Raw genomic sequence first — 21,186 nt, forward strand, 5'->3', positions numbered from 1 at the left:
CAACTGTGCTTCGTTTGAGAGATGCGTGATCTCACATATCTATTTAAGTTTGTGTACTCCATATGAAACCTGTGTCCTTTTACACTTTAGCTCGGTACTATGGCGTGTAAATCATTTAATTCCCTAATTAGTGGTAATTTAATAGCTATTAAATTCAGCTTTAGTTTTATTTTCATTCATATGTTGGCCAATTGAATGAAATAGGAAAGAAAAGAGGCAATAAGCTAGCGCGGACTAAATGGGTCTAGCCGATGGGTTTACCGCCTCCCCAAATGGACCAGGATAGACCGCGGCCTTTGGCATGTCCGCGTGCAATCCCAAAAGACCAAAACAAACATATTTGGTTTCCGCAATGATTTTGGATCGCTTGAGATGGCCTAACTCTTGTTTTGCTATGAAATTTTCTCTTACTTGGATTAATTGTTGTTGCAGCCATGGAGGTGGCTATGGTGAGTGCGACGACAGGGGCCCTACAACCTGTCGTGGAGAAGCTAGCTGCTCTTCTAAGAGGCAAGTACAAGCATTTCAAGGGGGTGTGTAACTTTCAGCGCAAGGAGATCGAGTTCCTCACCCGTGAACTTGGCGCAATGGATGCATTTCTTTTGAAGATGTCGGAGGAGGAGGATCCTGATGTGCAAAGTAAGGTTTGGATGAATGAGGTGCGTGAGCTATCCTGAGATATGGAGGACTCAATTGATGACTTCATGCAAAGTGGTGATAACAAAGACACTAGGCCACATGGTTTCATGGAGAAGATCAAGCACTCGCTAGGGAAGATGAAGGTCCGTAGACGGATTGCATGCGAGATCAAAGATATGAAGAACCAACTCATAGAGGTGGGCGAGAGGAATGCAAGGTATAAGACACTACAAGAAAAGTTGCCATGGCCGACGAAGTTGAAGTCGCGCCGTGGTTGGTGGTGCACCAAGGACGACGATTTTTGGTCCCTCCGTGGTTCATGTCAAAACTTTTTTTTTCTCGTTTTTGAGGCCACCTAGCCCGACGAAAGCGGCCAAAACGTCACGTATGGTGGCCCGGGACGTGGTGCATCGCGAATTCTCGGGTTCGCCGGCCGAGTCAACGCAAATCCGCACCGCCCAGGGATGTAGGGCCCAGATGGCAGCCTCTCTAGCATTGTTTTTTTTCTCGATCGCGCCATCTCGTTCAACGCTCTCCAATCGAGCCGTTTACGATGCAGGATCATGGGTCCCGCTTGTCATCCTCTATGAACCAAATTTCTTTCTTTTCTTGGATTTTTTTGACCCCCTGATTTCTGGCTACTTCCTTTTTCTTTTGATCCCTTGCCGCCTTGGAAACGTTGAGACCGCTGCAGCTAAATGGGACCCGCATGTCATCCTCTATGAGCAATCAACTTTCTTTTCTTGAAGTTTTTTTTGGCACCTCATATTTGGTCACTTGCCTTTTTCTTTCGATCCCCTGCCGCCTCTCAAACGGTGATACCCCTGCTGCTAAATGGGACCCGCATGTCATCCTCTATGTACTATAAAACTTTCTTTTCTTGGATTTTTTTTGGCACCTCATATTTGGTCACTTGCCTTTTTCTTTCGATCCCCTGCCGCCTCTCAAACGGTGATACCGATGCTTGTCGGGGGGAAGACCCCGGGTAGGGCAATGGACGCGGAGCAGCCGGCTGGCCACTGGCCGGCTCGCGGCAAAGGCCGGCTGAGGAGCAGCCGGCTGGCGCCGTGGCCGGCTGGTCCGGAAGCCGGCTGGCTCTAGATCCTAGTCGGCCTGGCTACGGCCGCCAATGCTGTAGCTGGGCCGGCTTCTACAAGCCATATCCGACTGGGGGTTTGTACCTCAGACCGACTCGAGGCTGGCGAGTCTTGCACTGGAAGGAACCGGGCTGGTGATCCGGGTTCCCAAAGTCCACGCTGACCTCATCTTCCGTAAAGCGCGGGGCACTGTGGAGCAACAGTGCCACGCGCCGGACAGGCCATCATGGCTAACGACGATCCGTACTGGCTACAGTGGCTGACGGCGACAGGGACACCTCCTCTCCATACCGCTGACCTGGGCAGCCGGATGGGACAGGCCACTACGGCTCAACGGCTCCTGACGTCACTGCCTCGGGAAGGAGCGGAAGCCGGAGCCGGCCAAGCCGGCCAGTAAACTATAGGGTCTTATATGTAAAGTGCCGGCGCCTATATAAGCCGCACTACCCCCTCTCGTGCAGGGGATCGATCATTCTCACTTCATTCCACCCTTAGCGCTGCCCTGTGAGAGAGACCATCGTCTCCCTTAGCCTCCCAGGAGCAGCCGGACACAGCTCTAGGAGCACCATTGTACTGTGTGATCATCCTATACACTCTAGCAGGAGTAGAGGTTTTACCTCCATCGGAGGGCCTCGAACCTGGGTACGTCGCCGTGTCGCTCGTCCCCATACCCGCATCCGGATACCGTCGTGAGATCCCTCAGGAACCACCTTCGATTAGCCACCCTATGGCATATGCCGTGACTATACCACGACATTTGGCGCCCACCGTGGGGCCTTCAGCATCCTCGGCCGGTGTCTTCATCCGGACGGGCCTCACCATCACCACCGGCGAGCGAGTCGCTTCAGGCTTGATCTGGAGATTCGGCTCCCTCAACTGCGTCAGCGACAACGCTGGCTGCTTCGCCGACCGGCCCTTCCCAGCCGGCGGCAGCGTCATCTCCTTCGGCGGCCACGACGTCTACGTCGCCACCGTCGCACCGCCGCGCTACCCGCGGCAGGTGCTGCGCTGCGCTAGCCCTCCCCCGCGAGCCGGCAGCAGCGCTACCGCCAGCCCCGCCGTCGTGCAAGTCATGATGGCTGGCGAGGAACTCCCCTCCAAGTCCACACGCGTTCGCGGCCCCGACCTGGAGCGCCACGTCGGCGGGCACGCATCCGCATCAGGCGCAAAGCCGCCACCACCACCATCCCGGCTGGACGAAGTCCGGGCAAAGCTGAGCACTCCGCTCACCACCGGCGCCGGCGCCGACGCCGCCGCCGTCGAGGCAGACCTGGAGGCGCACCGCGTGCTCCTCCTCAAGCAGACTGAGGAACTGGCTGCTGCTAAGCGCCAGTGGGACATCACCCAGCGCGAGTACAACCGCGCCCACGGCCTCACCCCAGGCGGCGACAACCCCAGCCGAGCCGGCCAGATCCGCCGCAGAGGCCGCGACCTAGGCGCCGAGATCGACCGCGACGGCGCGGACGAGCCGGCTCCATCAATGGAGTTGCCCATCTACAACACCCCCGACAAGAACATGCTCGCGGCCGAAGCCGCCGCAGAAGAGCTGCACCGCCTCGAAGGCGAGGAGTTACGCCGCCAGACCACGCGGGTGACTGAGTTGGTAAAGGCTGCCAACAGGCAGTCGAAAGACCCCAGGTACGCCCGAGACCCTAGAGCTTCTCACGCTCGTGGTGCCGCAGGCAACGCCAGGGATACGGCCGAGTCCACCTCCCCAGCACCAAGCCGGCGCAACGACTCCCGCGCCACGCACGCAACCTCAAGCCGGCCGAGCCACCAACCAGGCGGCGGCAGCAGCCGCAGCCGGGCCCCACCGAGCCGGAACCAGGAGCAAGACTCCGAGCCTCGACGCCCTCACCGGCCGGCTCCAGAAGCCAGCGGCGCTCGCCAGCCGGCCCACTCCCGGCTGGGCCCGCGCATCGAGCCAACCGACGCCCGGGACCGCCTCGACCGGCTGGTTCAATCCCGCATCGCGGAAGAAGAAGGGCCAGCCGGCCCAAAGTGCTTCGGGCCGCGGATCCTCAACGAGCCCATGGTCGACGGCTTCCAGCTCCCACGCGACACCCCCAAGTACGACGGCACCGCCAAGCCGGAAGACTGGCTGCTGGACTACTCCACGGCAGTCGGCATCGCCAAGGGCAACAAGCGCTGGGCTGTGCGCTACTCCCCCCTCATGCTGCTCGGCTCCGCCCGCACGTGGCTCAACAACCTGCCAGCCGGCAGCATAAACGGCTGGCTGGACTTCGAAGCCGCCTTCATCAGCAACTTCACCGGCACTTATCACCGGCCGGGTCGCCCTCAACAGCTTGAGATGTGCAAGCAGGGCCCGGACGAAACGGATCGCGCATACCTGACGCGCTGGTGCGAGATGCGCAACTCCTGCGAGGGCGTGCACGAGATGCAAGCCATCAGCTTCTTCATGGGAGGCTGCCGGCCCAACACCATGCTGTGGCACAAGCTACGCCGCAGCGAGCCCAAGACGATGGCCGCCTTGATGGTCATCGTAGACAAGTACGCGCTGGCAGAGGAAGCCGGCAAGGTGCCGGCTGATATTTCACCGGCCCCAGCAAGACGGGACAACAACAAGCCGGCTGAGCACAAGCCGGCCGAGGGCGGCTCGCATGGCAGCCGGCGGGACAACTACCGCGGCAAGCGCCACAGCGACCAGCCGGATCGCCGGTACGGTTCCGCCCATGTGGCAGCCGTGTCGGACAACGCGGCAGGCGGCAGCCGCTGCCAGAAGCAAACAGACCGGCAATGGAAGCCGAAGTACACCTTCGAGCAGATGCTCGACTCACCGTGCAAGTACCACAGCGGCAAGAACCCCTCCAACCACACCACCCGCGACTGCCACTTCATGAAGCGGCTGACGAGCGGTGAACCCCTCCCACCCCCACCCCCGCCTCCTCCAGCCGGCGGGCCGGGTGGCCAAGGCGGCGCAGAGAACGCCAACCTCGAGCACCACGAGGCTAACCAAGTGCAGCATGGCCGATATCTGGCCGAAGATGCTACCTACATCATCTTCACCTCCGAGCCCGAGGACAAGACGAGCCAGCAGAGCCGTTCCCTCGAGGTCAACGCGGTCATACCACCGGTCCCCCAGTACCTAAACTGGTCAGAGCAGGCCATCACCTTTGATCGCCGCGACACACCGGCTATCCTGCCGAAGCCGGGCAGCTACGCCATGGTCCTCGACCCCACCATCGGCACAACCCGGTGCAGCGTGCGTTTTTCGCGCGTCCTCATCGACGGCGGCAGCAGCATCAACATCCTCTACCGCGACACCGCCCGCAAGCTGGGCATCCAGGAGGCCGAGTTGCGCCCCACCCCCACCGTCTTCCATGGCATCGTGCCAGGCCACTGCTGCCAGCCGATTGGCCGGATCACGCTGGAGGTGATGTTCGGGAAGCCGGATCACTTCCGCACCGAGAGAATCGAGTTCGAGGTGGTGGACCTCGTGAGTCCCTACCACGCGCTCCTGGGCAGGCCGGCCCTGACCAAGTTCATGGCGGTGCCCCACTATGGGTACCTGAAGATGAAGCTGCCTGGCCCTAAAGGGGTCATCACCGTAGCCGGCGACTATCGCCGCTCCATGGACTGCGCCACGCAGAGCTCCAAGATGGCCCAGACGCTGGTCATCGCCACCGAGAAGCAGCTCATCCACGACGCCGTCGCCCTCGCCAAGGCCGCGCAGACAGACATGCCGGCTGCAGGCAACCCGGCTGGGACTACTCACTTCCAGCCGGCCGACAACACCAAGAAGATCCTGCTGGACCCGGCGCAGCCGGACAAGTACGTCACCATCGGTGCCGGCTTGAGCAAGAAATAGGAAAGCGAGTTCACCAGCTTCCTCCGTGAGAATCGGGACATCTTCGCATGGACTCCAAGAGACATGCCGGGTGTGCCGAGGGAGTTGGCTGAGCACCACCTCCACGTCCGGCCTGACACCAAGCCGGTGAAGCAGCCTCTCAGGCGCTTCGCCGAAGAACGAAGGAAGGCCATCGGTGAAGAAATCGCCCGGCTGCTGGCAGCCGGCTTCATCATGGAAGTGCTGCACCCGGACTGGTTGGCAAACCCGGTCCTGGTTTTGAAGAAGAACGGCTCCTGGCGCATGTGTATCGACTACACCAGCCTCAACAAGGCGTGCCCGAAGGACCCCTTCCCCCTGCCGCGCATAGATCAAGTCATAGACTCGACTGCCGGCTGTGAATTGTTGTCTTTTCTAGATGCCTATTCAGGCTACCACCAGATTCCTTTGAATCCGGATGATCAAATAAAGACCTCGTTCATTACCCCGTACGGGGCTTACTGCTACACGACTATGCCGTTCGGCTTGAAAAATGCAGGCGCCACCTACCAAAGGTGCATGCAAAAGTGTTTGCAGGATCAAATCGGCAGAAACGTTCACGCATATGTGGATGATGTCGTTGTAAAAACCAAGTAGATGCCTACCCTCCTTGATGACCTGAGAGAAACTTTCACCAATCTGAGAAGATTTCGGATGAAGCTCAACCCGGCCAAGTGCACATTCGGCGTGCCAGCCGGCCAACTCCTGGGCTACCTCGTCTCTCAGCGAGGAATCGAAGCCAACCCGGAGAAGATCAGTGCCATTGAGAAAATGGAGCTGCCGCAGTGCCTCAAGGACGTCCAGAAGTTCGCTGGCTGCCTGGCTTCCTTGAGCCGCTTCGTCAGCCGGCTGGGGGAGAAGGCACTGCCCCTGTATCAATTGATGAAGAAGGCGGACAAGTTCGTTTGGTCACCGCAGGCGGATGAAGCCTTCCGTGACTTAAAGCGCGTGCTCTCAACCGCACCAATCCTTGCAACGCCGGGTTCAATGGAGCCGATGCTGTTGTACATCGCAGCCACCAACCGAGTGGTTAGCGTTGTCCTGGTGGTGGAGCGCAAAAGAGCCAAAAACAGAGAGCAGCTGGTCCAGCGCCCAGTCTATTACCTCAGCGAAGTGCTCTCCCAGTCGAAGCAAAACTACCCCCACTACCAGAAGGTCACCTACGGTGTCTACATGGCAGCCAAGAAGCTCAAGCACTACTTCCAAGAACATCCCATCAGGGTGGTTGCCACAGCGCCTTTGGCGGAAATCATCGGCAGCAAGGATGCCAGCGGCCGGGTTGCCAAGTGGGCCCTGGAGCTAGCCGCCCACACCATCCTCTACGAGCCACGCACAGCCATCAAGTCGCAGATCCTCGCGGACTTCTTCATCGACTGGGCTGAGATGCAATATCTGCCGCCTGTGCCGGATTCCACACATTGGAAGATGCACTTCGACGGCTCGAAGATGCGCAGTGGCTTGGGAGCCGGCATCGTCATCACCTCTCCCAAGGGAGACCGACTGGACTACGTCCTACAGATCCACTTCGCCGCATCCAACAACGTGGCGGAGTATGAAGCGCTCATTCATGGGCTGAAGCTGGCCAAGGAGATTGGCGTGCGTCGCATACTATGCTTCGGCGACTCCGACTTGGTCATACAACAAGCATCTGGCGACTGGGATGCGAAGGACGCCAACATGGCCTCATACCGCTTCCATGTCCAGCAGCTATCCGGCTTCTTCGACGGCTGCGAATTCCACCATGTGCCACGAGCAAACAACGAGGCGGCCGACGCCTTGTCCAAGATTGGCTCAACCCGGCAAGCCATTCCGCCGGGCATCGCCTTGGCGGTTATCAAGAAGTCGTCCATCATACCGTCACCGGATTCGGATTCAATATTCGTGCCGGCTGACCCGGGGGCTGCTCAGCCGAACCCGGGGGCTTCATCGCCCAAGTCGGGGGCTAACAAGCCGAACCCGCCGGCTACCACGCCGAACCCGGAGACTTCTCAGTCTAACCCGGGGGCTTCATCGCCAAACTCGGGGGCTAGCAAGCCGAACCCGCCGGCTAGCAAGCCGAACCCGGTGACCATGCAGTCGAAGCCGGAAGCTCCCACGCGGGAGACCCTGTTGGTCAGCGTATTCGAGATAAGATGCGTACCTTCGTGGGCACAAGAATTCCTCTCCTACCTCACCGACGGTGTGCTGCCTGATGATAGAATCCAGGCCAGGCAGATTGAGAGAAGGGCCAAGGCCTATACAATCATCAACCACGAGCTGTACAAACGCAGCGTAAGTGGGGTGCTCCAGCGGTGCGTCGAGCCGGCTGAAGGGATTGAACTCCTACGGGAAATCCATCAGGGTGAGTGCGGCCACCACGCCTCCTCCAGAGCCATAGTGGCCAAAGCTTTCCGGCACGGTTTTTACTGGCCGACTGCGCTCAGAGACGCAGAAGAACTGGTGAAGAAGTGCAACGGCTGCCAACGCTTTGCCAAGCAAAGGCACACGCCGGCTTCCGCCTTGAAGACCATCCCCATTACCTGGCCATTTGCCGTATGGGGCTTGGATATGGTGGGCCCATTCAAAACAGCCCGAGGCGGCATGACTCATCTCTTAGTGATGATTGACAAATTGACCAAGTGGATCGAAGCCAAGCCAATCAAGAAGCTGGACGGCTCCACAGCCGTCACATTCCTCAAAGAGATAATCGTAAGATATGGCTACCCGCATAGCATCATCACCGACAACGGCAGCAACTTCGCTGAAGGCATTTTCAAACGCTACTGCGGGGAGATGGGGATCCGGATGGACTTATCATCCGTGGCGCACCCGGAGACCAACGGTCAAGTGGAGAAGGCTAATGGCCTGATCCTAGCCGGCATCCGGCCCCGGCTGGTGGAGCCGCTTGAGCGCTCAGCCGGCTGCTGGATTGAACAGCTGCCCAGCGTGCTGTGGAGCCTGCGCACGACGCCAAACCGCTCAGTCGGCTTCACACCCTTCTTCCTCGTATACGGGGCCGAAGCCGTCCTGCCGACTGATATCGAGCACGACGCGCCAAGGATCAAGCTCTACACAGAAGCTGAAGCCAAAGAGGCTCGCGAAGATGGAGTCGACCTGGTTGAAGAGGTCCGGCTGATGGCCGAATCCAGGTCAACCGTATACCAGCAAAGCCTCCGTCGCTACCACAGCCGGAAGGTCAAGACCTTAGCATTCCGAGAAGGAGACCTAGTGCTCCGGCTGATCCAACGGACAGCCGGACAGCATAAACTAGCATCCCCATGGGAGGGTCCCTTCATCGTGAGCAAGGCAGTAGGCAATGACTCCTACTATCTCATAGATGCCCAAGAGGCCAAAAAGAACAAGGCAAGCAAAACTGACGAAGAGACTAACGTCCCTGGAATGTCAGGTTGCTTCGACCATTTTACACATGAGAGCAGGAATGTATGTATCCCTTGTATCCCTTTTGTAAGCTATGAAAAGCATGCGCCAAGAGCGCCGTTTCCGACAAGTGTTTCGCATACTCTACTTCGTTTCGCCAATTGGCTTGAATCCTTTCACGCGGCCGGCTCAGTAACGTGATCCGGTTTCCGACAGCCGGCTTCCGATCCAGCTACAGACCGCAACCCGGCTGTCCGGCTGGCGGGAGTAAGGCCTAGGGAGCCGGCACGCGAAAAACGACTAAGGGAAAGAGTAAAAGCGAGTTGACTTGCAACTTTTCATAAAAGTGCCGGATTGCCGAATTCAGCTCGTTCAACTGAAGTACTGTCGGCCTCCCTCAGCGGCCCGCTCTTGATCCGGCGACGGATCGCAAGTCGGACGTACGACCGGCAAGAGCACAGCCAAAGAGTGGGGCGAATAGGAAAAAGCGAACAAATCGAAAGAAAGCAACTCGGCACACAAATGATTAACAAACACATTAAAGTGTGCCTTAATAAAAGGATAATAATATTATCTTACATATGCACCCGGCATCCCGGGGATTTAACGAGTTGTCTTGCAAAAGCATAAAGATAACAGGTAGAAGCTAAGCACCGGCTGGATCAGGACCAGCCGGAGGAGCATCAGCAGAGCCGGCTGCCGGGTCATTCTCGGGCACGTCGTCTGCCTCCTCGTCCTCAGCCTCCTCCTCGTCGTCAGACGGCGGATTCGGGTCCGTGATGAAGATGGCCTTGTCGACGAAGTCGGCAATGGCGCAGGCGCGAGCAAGCCGAGCAGTCTTATTCTCCGCCGGGAGCTTGTCCTCCACGTCGGCGCGCCGGTACTCCAACTGGTCGAGGCTAACCTCGTTATACCAGGAGAGCACAAAAGACAGCGCCATATCGGCTCCGGCGCGCGTGGCCGACTCCTTCCAGTCCAAGAAGCGGTCGGGAGCCCTGTCCAGCCAAGCGATGAGATTGGAGAGATCTTGCGGCAGCGTCTCCGTCGGCCACAGCAGTCGGATCAGCTCTTCCGCCGCCTTCCGCAGCTCCCAGCCAAGCTTGGTGACCGGCTCCACGCGGGCGGCCATGGACGATAGATAGTCATCCATGGTAAAGCAGTCGGAGCTCTGCTCCCCAGTGGCCAGCCGGCGCTCCTCCCGCGCCCTGCCAACGGCCGCTAACGCCGCCTCCTGCGCCTCAGGGAAGGCCGCTGCAAAGAACAAAAGCATGTCAGAAGCCATCAAAGCCGAAATAAGCTGAAAAATGCAAACTTCCGAAGCTCTAAAGTAAGCCTGGCGGCAGCCGGCAAGAACCGACTGCCCCCAGCCCGAAGATGGAGATTTCGAAGTAAAAAAGAAAAAAGCCTGGCGGCAGCCGGCAAGAACCGACTGCCCCCAGCCCGAAGATGGAGATTCCGAAGCTCTAAAGTAAGCCTGGCGGCAGCCGGCAAGAACCGACTGCCCCCAGCCCGAAGATGGAGATATCGAAGAAATCAAGTTTCTGCCGCCGGCCGCCAACCTAAGCCGGCAGCCGATGGCCGAAAGCCGGCAAAGGGGAAGGCGTAAGATAAAAGACTCACCCGCCAAGCCGCGGTCGAGCGCGCTAAGTTCCTCCAACCACCGCTTGGCGGTGGCCGATAGCTCGTTGGACTTGGTGGTCACCTCTTCGCGAAGCGCAAGCCGCTGCCGCTCCACCTCATCCAGCCGCCTGCTCAGGTCCGCCAGCTTCTCCTCCCCGTCCTTCTTGAGGGCGGCAAGTTCCTTGAGGTGGTTAGCTTCGAGGAGGCGCAGCCGCTTCAGCTCCCCGTCGGCCACCTTTAGCTTGGCGGCAGCGGCCCGGTTCGCCTCCTCGCTCGTGACGCACTGAGCACGGGCAACTCGGAGGTCCGACTCCAGCTGTGGAACCCGGGCGGCCTCAGCTGCAAGCCGGCAAAAATAAGCCGTCAGTAAAAAAGAAACTCAAACAGAAAGAGCAAGTCAAAAGAGAGAAGGCCTTACCCCTGACAGCCTCCAGCTCGCGAGCCAAGCCGGCCCGCTCGATCTTGGCCTTGTGGTAGCTGGTCACCACCTTGTTGTACAAAACGGTGCGTCGCTCCGCAACCACCTAAAAGAAACAATCAGACATCCAGACGAAACCCGGACCGGCTCCAAGCAGCCGGACCATGCCTCGGAGGGCTACCAGGATGACAACAGAATTGCAAAAAATGAACACATACCTTGTCGGCATCCTCCAGCGTCGCCAGCTGGGCAAGGGTCTCGGCGGCCTTGGCCTTGAGGCTGCCACGGAAGCCGGAGAAGAACAGCTTCATGGGCGCCACGCCTGGCTGGCCCTCCCGACTGGTCACCTCACAGGCATCCGCCTGATGCCATGCAGCCTCCATGGTGCCAGCCGAGCCGAGGCTGGAGTCGGAGGCAGACGGCACATGCAGCAGCCGGGCCCCCTTGGCCACATGAAGGCCCTTAGCTGGGTCCGAAGGGCCCTCCGTCCTCACCAGCGCCCGGGAGTCGGCGTCCTTCGAGCGCGCTGGTTCCTCCCTCGCCAACTCCTTCCTGGCCGGCTCCCTCCTCGTCGGCTCCGAAGCTGGAGGCGGCGCGGTCGAAGCAGTCGGCCCGGTGGGAGCCATCACATCCGGCGCTTGAGGCGCTCCTTCCGGGGTGCTCTCCAGCACCACGACGTTGGGCGCGGGCCCGCCGACTCCGGTCGCAGGCGGCGCAGCCCCGCCAGCTCCAGCTCCGGCCGCAGGTGGCATGCCCCTGCCAGCTCCAGCCGCCTGCTCCACAAACGGGGCGCGGCGCGGGAACATATCGTCTATGGTCGGCCGGCGCGCCGACTGACCCTGGTCTCCGCCGCCAGGCGCCGCAGAAGGCGCGGCGGAAGAAGACGCCCCCGCAGAAGGCGGCGTGGCCGCAGGCAGCACGTTAGCAGCCGGCGGCGTGCGCGCGCGTGCCGAAGGTTGCGGGGTTGGCTCCCTCCTCTGCCGCTGAAGCGGTGACGTGACGGGAGGAGCCTGCCGAGAGCCGCCTCCCTGGGTAAACCTAATGGGAGCCCTAGTCAAACAAGCAAGAAAAGATAAGTACAAAAAGGAAGGAAAGAAAAGGAATCAAACAACAGAGGAAAAAGAACTCACCCGGCTTTCTCCGGGACCTTCTTGGGCGCCAGCCGGCGCTGCTTCTTGGCTCTCGCCTCCACAGCAGCCGTAGACCCGCCGACAGCCCGCTTCCTCCCCTTCGGCGCGGAAGTCGCCGTGCTCGTAGGCGGCACCGCGCGCAGAGGCACCGCCGGGATGGGCCCCGTGCCGGATTCCGCTGGCTCCGCCTGCGGCTGCTCCTGCTCCTGCTCCTGCTCATGCTCAGGCGAGGGCGGCGGGTTATGCTCCCCCTGGCCGCCCTGATCCAGCACCTCCGGCAGATCGTCGTCGCCGGCTTGGTCGCCGGCTGGGTCAGCCGGGTCGACGTGATCCGGCGTCCAGACCTTCGTCGCCAAGTCGCCATCCTCGATGCCTTGGCGGGTGAAAAGCTGAAAACAACAAGATAAATATCAAGTCGGCCACGCAGCCGCAAGCCGGAAGACGGCAAAAACGTTAAACTTACCAGTTCAGGCGGCTGCTCCCGGTCGTAGGGCGGCAGCCCCCAATCCCAGTTGTCCGGCATGTTGGCCTTGGTGATGTTGTTCACCCGGCGAGCCACCTGAGATTTGGAAAGCTCCGCCTTCGACGTCCGGGTCGGGTCGAGCCGGCCGGACATGTGGCCAATCTTGTGGACGCGCCACTGGAGCGGTATAACCCGGCGCATGATGTAGGTGCAGAGGAGGTCCTCGGCACTCAGCCGGCCCCCCGTGACGCACTCACCCAGAAAGTCCCACAGGAGGTTCACCTCCGCGTCCGGGTCCGAGGACTTGGCGTGTGGCCCCAGTTGAGCCGGCCGACTGGCGGAGCCAGATTGTATTCCGGCAGGTTGAGCTGGTCGAAGGCCGGGCTCTCGTTCCGCACATAAAAGAAAGACATTTGCCAATTCTTCATAGAATCGACAGTCGGAATCCGCGGGATGGACGTACCCGTGCGAGGATAGATGGAGGCGGCGCCGCAGGTCCTCAGACGGCCTTCAGTCGTCTGCGCCTTGATGTAGAAGAGCCGGCTCCAAAACTCCACATCCGGCCACAAGCCAGCGTAGCCTTCCATGAAGACCACGTAGCAGCTGAGGAGGATCATGGCGTTGGCTGGCAGGTGGTGCGGCTGCAGGCCGAAGTGGTCGAGGAACCGGCGGAAGAAGTTGGAGGCCGGCAGGCCAAATCCGCGGTCGAGGTGCGCGCCGAAGACCACGCGTTCGCCGGGCTCCGGCCGAGGCTCCATCTCCGCGCCCGGCGCCCTCGTAATCACCCCCGCCGGGATGCGGCGGAGGCGCACCAGCCGGGCAATGTCATCCTCCCGCATGTAAGAGCCTTTCCAGGAACCGCTCGGCTGGGCCATCGAGGATGAAGAAGAGGAAGAGGTCCAGGAGAGGCGGAAGGGCGAAGAAGAGCCGCTCCTCGCCGGAGGGGAGCGCGGTGGTGAAGGGCGCGCCGTCGATGCGCGCGGCCCCGTGGCGCCGGATTGGCGGAGTCGCGGCGGCAGCTCGGTGGAGGCTCGTCGGGGCAACCGCTTGCCGAGGCTCGCCAGGAAAACGGAAGAAGAACGGCGCGGGGTAGTGAGGAGCTCGAGCGCGAGAAGGAGCGAAACGGGAGCGCACGGAGGAAGAAGGGGGCAAGTGCCGCCTCGATGCCTCCCCCGCGGCATTTAAAGCCCTCAGCCGTGGGCGGTTGGCCTCCAAGTGGCCAACGTGGGCCACGCCTCCGGATTTGCTGCGCCCTAACTCCTCCCACGACCGCTACCATTACCAGAAACTGCCACACCACTTCCCCCACGACCGCAGCGGATCCGGCGGGGACATTGATGTGACCAGACGAACCGGCGGCAGGGCCCAGGCGTCAGACCGGTCAAGTCGGGTGCAGGACCCGAGGCGGCGGAGACTCCGGCGCGCCGCAAGCCAGAGCCGGACAAGAAGTCCAACTCGAACCAAAAGTCATCAGCAAGGCGGAGACGCCGTCAAAACTTGCGAGAAAGCAAAAGCTGCACAAGTATAAATGGCAGCCGGCTAGAAGCAGCCGGCGAGAACGAGCCGGATGAGGGCGCAGCCGGCTGAAGGGAAATTCTCAGTCGGCCCCTCCAAGTGCCGCCAAGTATGTTCAAGAAGCCAGGAAAACCTGCCTAGGTCCTTCTAAACGCAGGACCTTGCCAGCTTCGGGGGCTAATGTCGGGGGGAAGACCCCGGGTAGGGCAATGGACGCGGAGCAGCCGGCTGGCCACTGGCCGGCTCGTGGCAAAGGCCGGCTGAGGAGCAGCCGGCTGGCGCCGTGGCCGGCTGGTCCGGAAGCCGGCTGGCTCTAGATCCTAGTCGGCCTGGCTACGGCCACCAATGCTGTAGCTGGGCCGGCTTCTACAAGCCATATCCGACTGGGGGTTTGTACCTCAGACCGACTCGAGGCTGGCGAGTCTTGCACTGGAAGGAACCGGGCTGGTGATCCGGGTTCCCAAAGTCCACGCTGACCTCATCTTCCGTAAAGCGCGGGGCACTGTGGAGCAACAGTGCCACGCGCCGGACAGGCCATCATGGCTAACGACGATCCGTACTGGCTACAGTGGCTGACGGCGACAGGGACACCTCCTCTCCATACCGCTGACCTGGGCAGCCGGATGGGACAGGCCACTACGCCTCAACGGCTCCTGACGTCACTGCCTCGGGAAGGAGCGGAAGCCGGAGCCGGCCAAGCCGGCCAGTAAACTATAGGGTCTTATATGTAAAGTGCCGGCGTCTATATAAGCCGCACTACCCCCTCTCGTGCAGGGGATCGATCATTCTCACTTCATTCCACCCTTAGCGCTGCCCTGTGAGAGAGACCATCGTCTCCCTTAGCCTCCCAGGAGCAGCCGGACACAGCTCTAGGAGCACCATTGTACTGTGTGATCATCCTATACACTCTAGCAGGAGTAGAGGTTTTACCTCCATCGGAGGGCCTCGAACCTGGGTACGTCGCCGTGTCGCTCGTCCCCATACCCGCATCCGGATACCGTCGTGAGATCCCTCAGGAACCACCTTCGATTAGCCACCCTATGGCATATGCCGTGACTATACCACGACAATGCTGCTAAATGGGACCCGCATGTCATCCTCTATGTACTATAAAACTTTCTTTTCTTGGATTTTTTTTGGCACCTCATATTCGGTCACTTGCCTTTTTCTTTCGATCCCCTGCCACCTCTCAAACGGTGATACCCCTGCTGCTAAATGGGACCCGCATGTCATCCTCTATGTACTATAAAACTTTCTTTTCTTGGATTTTTTTGGCTCCTGATATTTCGTTACTTGCCTTTTTCTTTTGATCCCCTGCCGCCTCTCAAACGGTGATACCGCTGCTGCTAAATGGGACCCGCATGTCATCCTCTATGGACTATAAACTTTCTTTTCTTGAATTATTTTTGGCTCCTGATATTTGGTCACTTGCCTTTTTCTTTCGATCCCCTGCCACCTCTCAAACAGTGAGACCGCTGCAGCTAAATGGGACCCGCATGTCATCCTCTATGAGCAATCAACTTTCTTTTCTTGGAGTTTTTTTTGGCACCTCATATTTGGTCACTTGCCTTTTTCTTTCGATCTCATGCCACGTTTGAAACGTTGAGGAACCTGCTGGCTCATGGGACCCGCATGTCATCCTCTATGTGCTATAAAAGTTTCCTTTGTTGGATTTTTTTTCACCCTCTGATTTTTGGCTTGCCTTTTTCTTTTCATCCCCTGCCCCCTTTGAAACGTTGAGTAAGCTGTTGGCTCAAGGGACCCGCATGTCATCCTCTATGTCCATCAACTTTCTTTTCTTGGATTTTTTTCACCCCCTAATTACTAGCTACTTTCTTTTTCTTTTGATCTCAAGCCGCATTACAAACATTGAGACCGCTGCTGCAAAATGGGACCCACATGTCATCCTCTATGTACAATAAATCTTGGATTATTTTTGGCTCCTGATATTTGGTCACTTGCCTTTTTCTTTCGATCTCATGCTGCCTTTGAAACGTTGAGTAAGCTGCTGGCTCATGGGTCCCGCATGTCATCCTCTACGAACAATAAAAGTTTCCTTTCTTGGAGTTATTTTTGACCCCTAATTTCTGGCTATTTGCCTTTTTCTTTTGATCCCCTGCCCCCTTTGAAACGATGAGGACGCTGTTGGCAGGTCGGTCCCACATGTCATCCTCTATGAATAATAAAAGTTTCCTTTGGTGGATTTATTTTTGACCCCTAATTAATTTCTGGCTATTTCCTTTTTTTTTCTTTTGATCCCCTGCCGCCTTGGAAACGTTGAGGATGCTACTGCCTCATCGGTCCCGCATGTCATCCTCTCAGAACGATAAATGTTTTCTTTTCTTGGATTTTTTTACCAACTGATTTTTGTTTTTTTTTATTTTCGACCCCCTGCTTTTGAAATGTTGACGACGCTGCTGGCTCATGGGTCCCTGATGTCAGCCTCCCCGTACAAGAAACATGTGATATCTTGATTATTTTGCAGACAATAAACAGTGTATTTCGCTCTGAGCTATTGCAAACGGATAAATTAAATCTTTATTTTTACAACTTATATCTTGAATCTCCTTGTTTTTTGTTTTTGCGAAGCATAGGACATTCCTGTTTTTTTTTTTTGAGAAAAATCCGAACTTTCATGTTCTGGAGTGGGCTGAAATTGTACGAATCAAAAGGCCCAGAAGGATAGTTCGAAGGCCCAGATGTCCAGATGCAGCCCAATTGAAATCTTTCTTTCCTTGGATTTTTTTCACCCCCTGATTTCTGGCTACTTCATTTTTCTTTTGGTCCTGTGCCACCTTGGAAATGTTGAGACCGCTGCTGCAAAATGGGACCCGCATGTCATCCTCTATGTACAATAAAGTTTCTTTTCTTGGATTATTTTTGGCTCCTGATATTTGGCCACTTGCCTTTTTCTTTCGATCTCATGCCACGTTTGAAACGTTGAGGAATCTGTTGGCTCATGGGACCCGCATGTCATCCTCTATGTACAATAAAAGTTTGATTTCTTGGATTTTTTTTCACCCTCTGATTTTTGGCTATTTCCTTTTTCTTTTGATCCCCTGCCGCCTTTGAAACGTTTAGTAAGCTGCTGGCTCATAGGTCCCACATGTCAGCCTGTACGAACGATAAAGCTTTCCTTTCTTGGAGTTTTTTTTGACCCCCTAATTTCTGGGTACTTTCTTTTTCTTTTGATCTCAAGCCGCATTTGAAACGTTGGGACCGCTGCTGCAAAATGGGACCCGCATGTCATCCTCTATGTACAATCAAGTTTCTTTTCTTGGATTATTTTTGGCTCCTGATATTTGGTCACTTGCCTTTTTCTTTCGATCCCATGCCACGTTTGAAACGGTGAGGAACCTGCTGGCTCATGGGACCAGCATGTCATCCTCTATGTACTACAAAAGTTTATTTTCTAGGGTTTTTTTCCCTCTCTGATTTTTGGCTATTTCCTTTTTATTTTGATCCCCTGTCGCCTTGGAAACGTTGAGTAAGCTGCTAACTCGTGGGTCCCGCATGTCATCCTCTATGTACAATCAACTTTCTTTTCTTTGAGTTTTTTTTACCCCCTAATTTCTGGCTACTTTCTTTTTCTTTTGATCTCAAGCCGCATTTGAAACGTTGGGACCTCTGCTGCAAAATGGGACAGCATGTCATCCTCTATGTACAATAAAAGTTTCTTTTCTTCGATTATTTTTCACCCTCTGATTTTTGGTCACTTGCCTTTTTCTTTCGATCTCATGCCGCCTTTGAAAATGTTGCGGAACCTGCTGGCTCATGGGACCCGCATGTCATCCTCTATGTACTATAAAAGTTTCTTTTCTTGGATTTTTTTCACCCTCTGATCTTTAGCTATTTCCATTTTCTTTTGATCCCCTGCCGCCTTGGAAACGTTGAGTAAGCTGCTGACTGATGGGACCCGCATGTCATCCTCTATGTACAATCAAGTCTCTTTTGTTGGATTTTTTTTACCCCCTTATTTTTGGTCACTTGCCTTTTTCTTTCGATCTCATGCAGCCTCTGAAACGTTGAGGAAGCTGCTGGCTCATGGGACCCACATGTCATCCTCTAGACTATAAAAGTTTCTTTTCTTGGATTTTTTTTCACCCTCTTATTTTTGGCTATTTCCTTTTTCTTTTGATCCCCTGCCGCCTCGGAAACGTTGATTAAGCTGCTGACACAAGGGGCCCGCATGTCATCCTCTATGTACAATCAACTTGCAAGATCTTGGAGCGAAAGAGCTTGTATAAGTGGGACCCATATGTCATCCTCTATGTACAATAAAAGTTTCTTTTCTTGGATTATTTTTTGCTCCCGATATTTGGTCAGTTTCCTTTTTCTTTTGATCTCATGCCACCTCTAAAACGTTGAGTAAGATGCTGGCTCATGGGACCCGCATGTCATCCTCTATGTACAATAAAGTTTCTTTTCTTAGATTTTTTTTACCCCCTGATTTTTGCTAACTTGCCTTTTTCTTTTCGATCATATGCCGCCTTTGAAATTGAGGTCGCCGCTGGCTCATGGGTCCCACATGTCAGCCTCTATGAACAACAAACCTTTCCTTTGTTGGATTTATTTTTTACCCCTAATTTCTGGCTATTATCCTTTTTTTTCTTTTGATCCCCTGCGGCCTTTGAAACAATGAGGACGCTGCTGGTAGGTCGGTCCCACATGTCATCCTCTATGAAGAATAAAAGTTTTCTTTTGGATTTATTTTTGACCCCTAATTTCTGGCTATTTGCCTTTTTCTTCTGATCCCTGCCGACTTCGAAATGATGAGGATGCAGCTGGCAGATCGGTCCCACATGTCAGCCTCTATGAACTATAAATGTTTCCTTTGTAGGATTTATTTTTTACCCCTATTTTCGGGCTACTTGCCTTTTTCTTTGAAACGTTGAGGACGCTACTGTCTCATGGGTCCCACATGGCATCCTCTCTGAACGATAAACCTTCATTTCTTGTTAACGACAGGTTTATCAGTATTATTTTCGCAGACTAATACAAGCTCTTTCGCTCCAAGATCTTGCAAGTTAATAGAATAAATCATGAAATTATTAGGATATGTTTTAAATTTCAAATCCACTTTATGAATTTTTGAAAATACCGTGATCTATGTGGGTATGGAGCGATCAAGGATTTTCATATTGGCCATGAGCAGTTTCAAAAATTGCAACCCAATAATTCAAAATAAATACAAACAACTTTTATGTAGAATCTCCGTGTTTTTGTTTTTTGCCAATCATAGGATCTGTGGTTCTTTAGAAAAGGGCCAACATTGCATGAGTAGAAAGGCCCATTTGTAGTTATTGGGCTTCGACAGCCGGAGCAAGTAGGCCTATACCAAATACCTTGTAGATGGCCGTTGGAACCCAAAAGTATTTGTTGCCTAGACTTAGATGCCAAACTCAGCCTTATTGACATGAACCTTGCTATGCACACGACAATTTCAGTCCGATCCGTGTACGAAACACAAGATCCAACCCTTCGTGTGAGGAAGCAGGTGGCAGCACACCTCCAGATGCTCAATCGTACATACGCATATCATATAGGAGTTGTCGTATGTACATCAGTTCCGTATTGACATGTTTTTTTCTTTGGTTCACATGTGGGGTCCGCACAGTCACCTAGGTCGCACATCTACTTCCTTGCTCGTAGTTGATGCATGTTCGGTTTGGGGATGGGGTGGAACCGAACACACCCCCGTGCCAGTGGATGTACTTTACCCTTTAGCGGCGAAAAAAATAGGAATGGTCCTCTCATGAGTATGATCAACAAGAGGTGGCTATATTATAAAGGACGTACACACATTGTAATTATAGTGCTGAAATAAAGTCAATCCTAAAACAGCCATGCATGGGTTATAATATGAAGGCAACACGAAATACAAAAGCAGGGCAGTGTTCAAATAAACTGATTCAAACTAGTACATACTAAAAAACAGTGTACTACTTCTCAACACTTCAAGCATAATAAAAAAGTGTCACTATTTTTTTAAAGGTAACACCGAACGGGCAATGTTTAAAGCAGGCTTAAACCACATAGCCGCTTGTCAGACACTATCCCAACCATCCTTGCGAAGGCTGATAACTCCCACAGTCTCACCTTCATCTGGCTGGAGGTTGCAGCGCAAAATTTTAGGGTATTGATTATAACAAATATTCCGGTATGCTGTGTAGACGCAGTTTTTCCTCATGAATGGAACCAATGTGCCATCAGGAGCTTTGGATTCACGCTTCTTCAGGTTGGCAATGATTGGGTAATTGAGTCCGAGGAACAGAGAGTGGTCGCTGAGGCTGTTAACCTGCCTCCAAAGAAAGTCCCCTGCACGTGCAGTAGATAAGGGATCCAGCTCAAAGACGTAGGTAGCAACAGGAGGATACTGCCGTAGCTGAAGCCCATTAGCAGCATAGGGAATGTCAGGAGGTACTTCAGCATTGGCAATCCCAATCTTGTTTACTGTAAGGATGATCATCAATCGCTTGCCATCAGCAGATGGAGCGAGGAACCACGCGTACTGCTGATCATCCACCACCGGTGGCGGGATTACAAACGGGAGCATCAGGTTTTCTGCAATATTAGAAATGGAGACGAATAGGGTGTTACTGGCAACCATATTCAAACAGCAGCATTGTTCATCGTTCATGCTCACAGTATAAATACGACTATGTAAGCTAAGGACATTGGTCATTCATGTGTTCAAATCGAGTGTCCAATATATCAGTTATACTGCATCCATCCCACGAAACTAGTCTAAACTTCGCCAAAACTAGACACTAGTTAGTGTATACACAGTTATATACTACCTCTGTCCCACCGAAAGTGTCTGAGATTTGTCCAAATTCAGATGTATCTAGACAGTGAAAGCATATAGATACATTCAAATTTTGACAAATATATATCATCTTAAGTTTAAGTCTTGTGCTGTAGTTAATTCCCTTTGTCTTAAGTGATCTATTAGAGAGCTTCCCTGTGACCATCCGAAGGGTAAGAAATGTTTAACTGTATAAGTGGATTGCCTAGACCTTTCCATCAGTTCGGACTTTTGGTTGCGTTGGCTAGTCCATGAAGCTTGACATGGTGTCAGAGCCAGGGTCTCGAGTTCG

At 55.1% G+C, this 21,186-nt stretch overlaps 1 pseudogene; it reads left to right on the forward strand.

The window, feature by feature from the left end:
- The first annotated feature begins 434 nt into the window (after positions 1-434).
- LOC127303135 (disease resistance protein RGA5-like) overlaps positions 435-21,186 on the forward strand; it is a 106,962-nt pseudogene continuing 86,210 nt past the window's right edge.

This window comes from Lolium perenne, chromosome 5 (assembly GCF_019359855.2).
Source record: "Lolium perenne isolate Kyuss_39 chromosome 5, Kyuss_2.0, whole genome shotgun sequence".
NCBI classification, from domain to species: domain Eukaryota; kingdom Viridiplantae; phylum Streptophyta; class Magnoliopsida; order Poales; family Poaceae; genus Lolium; species Lolium perenne.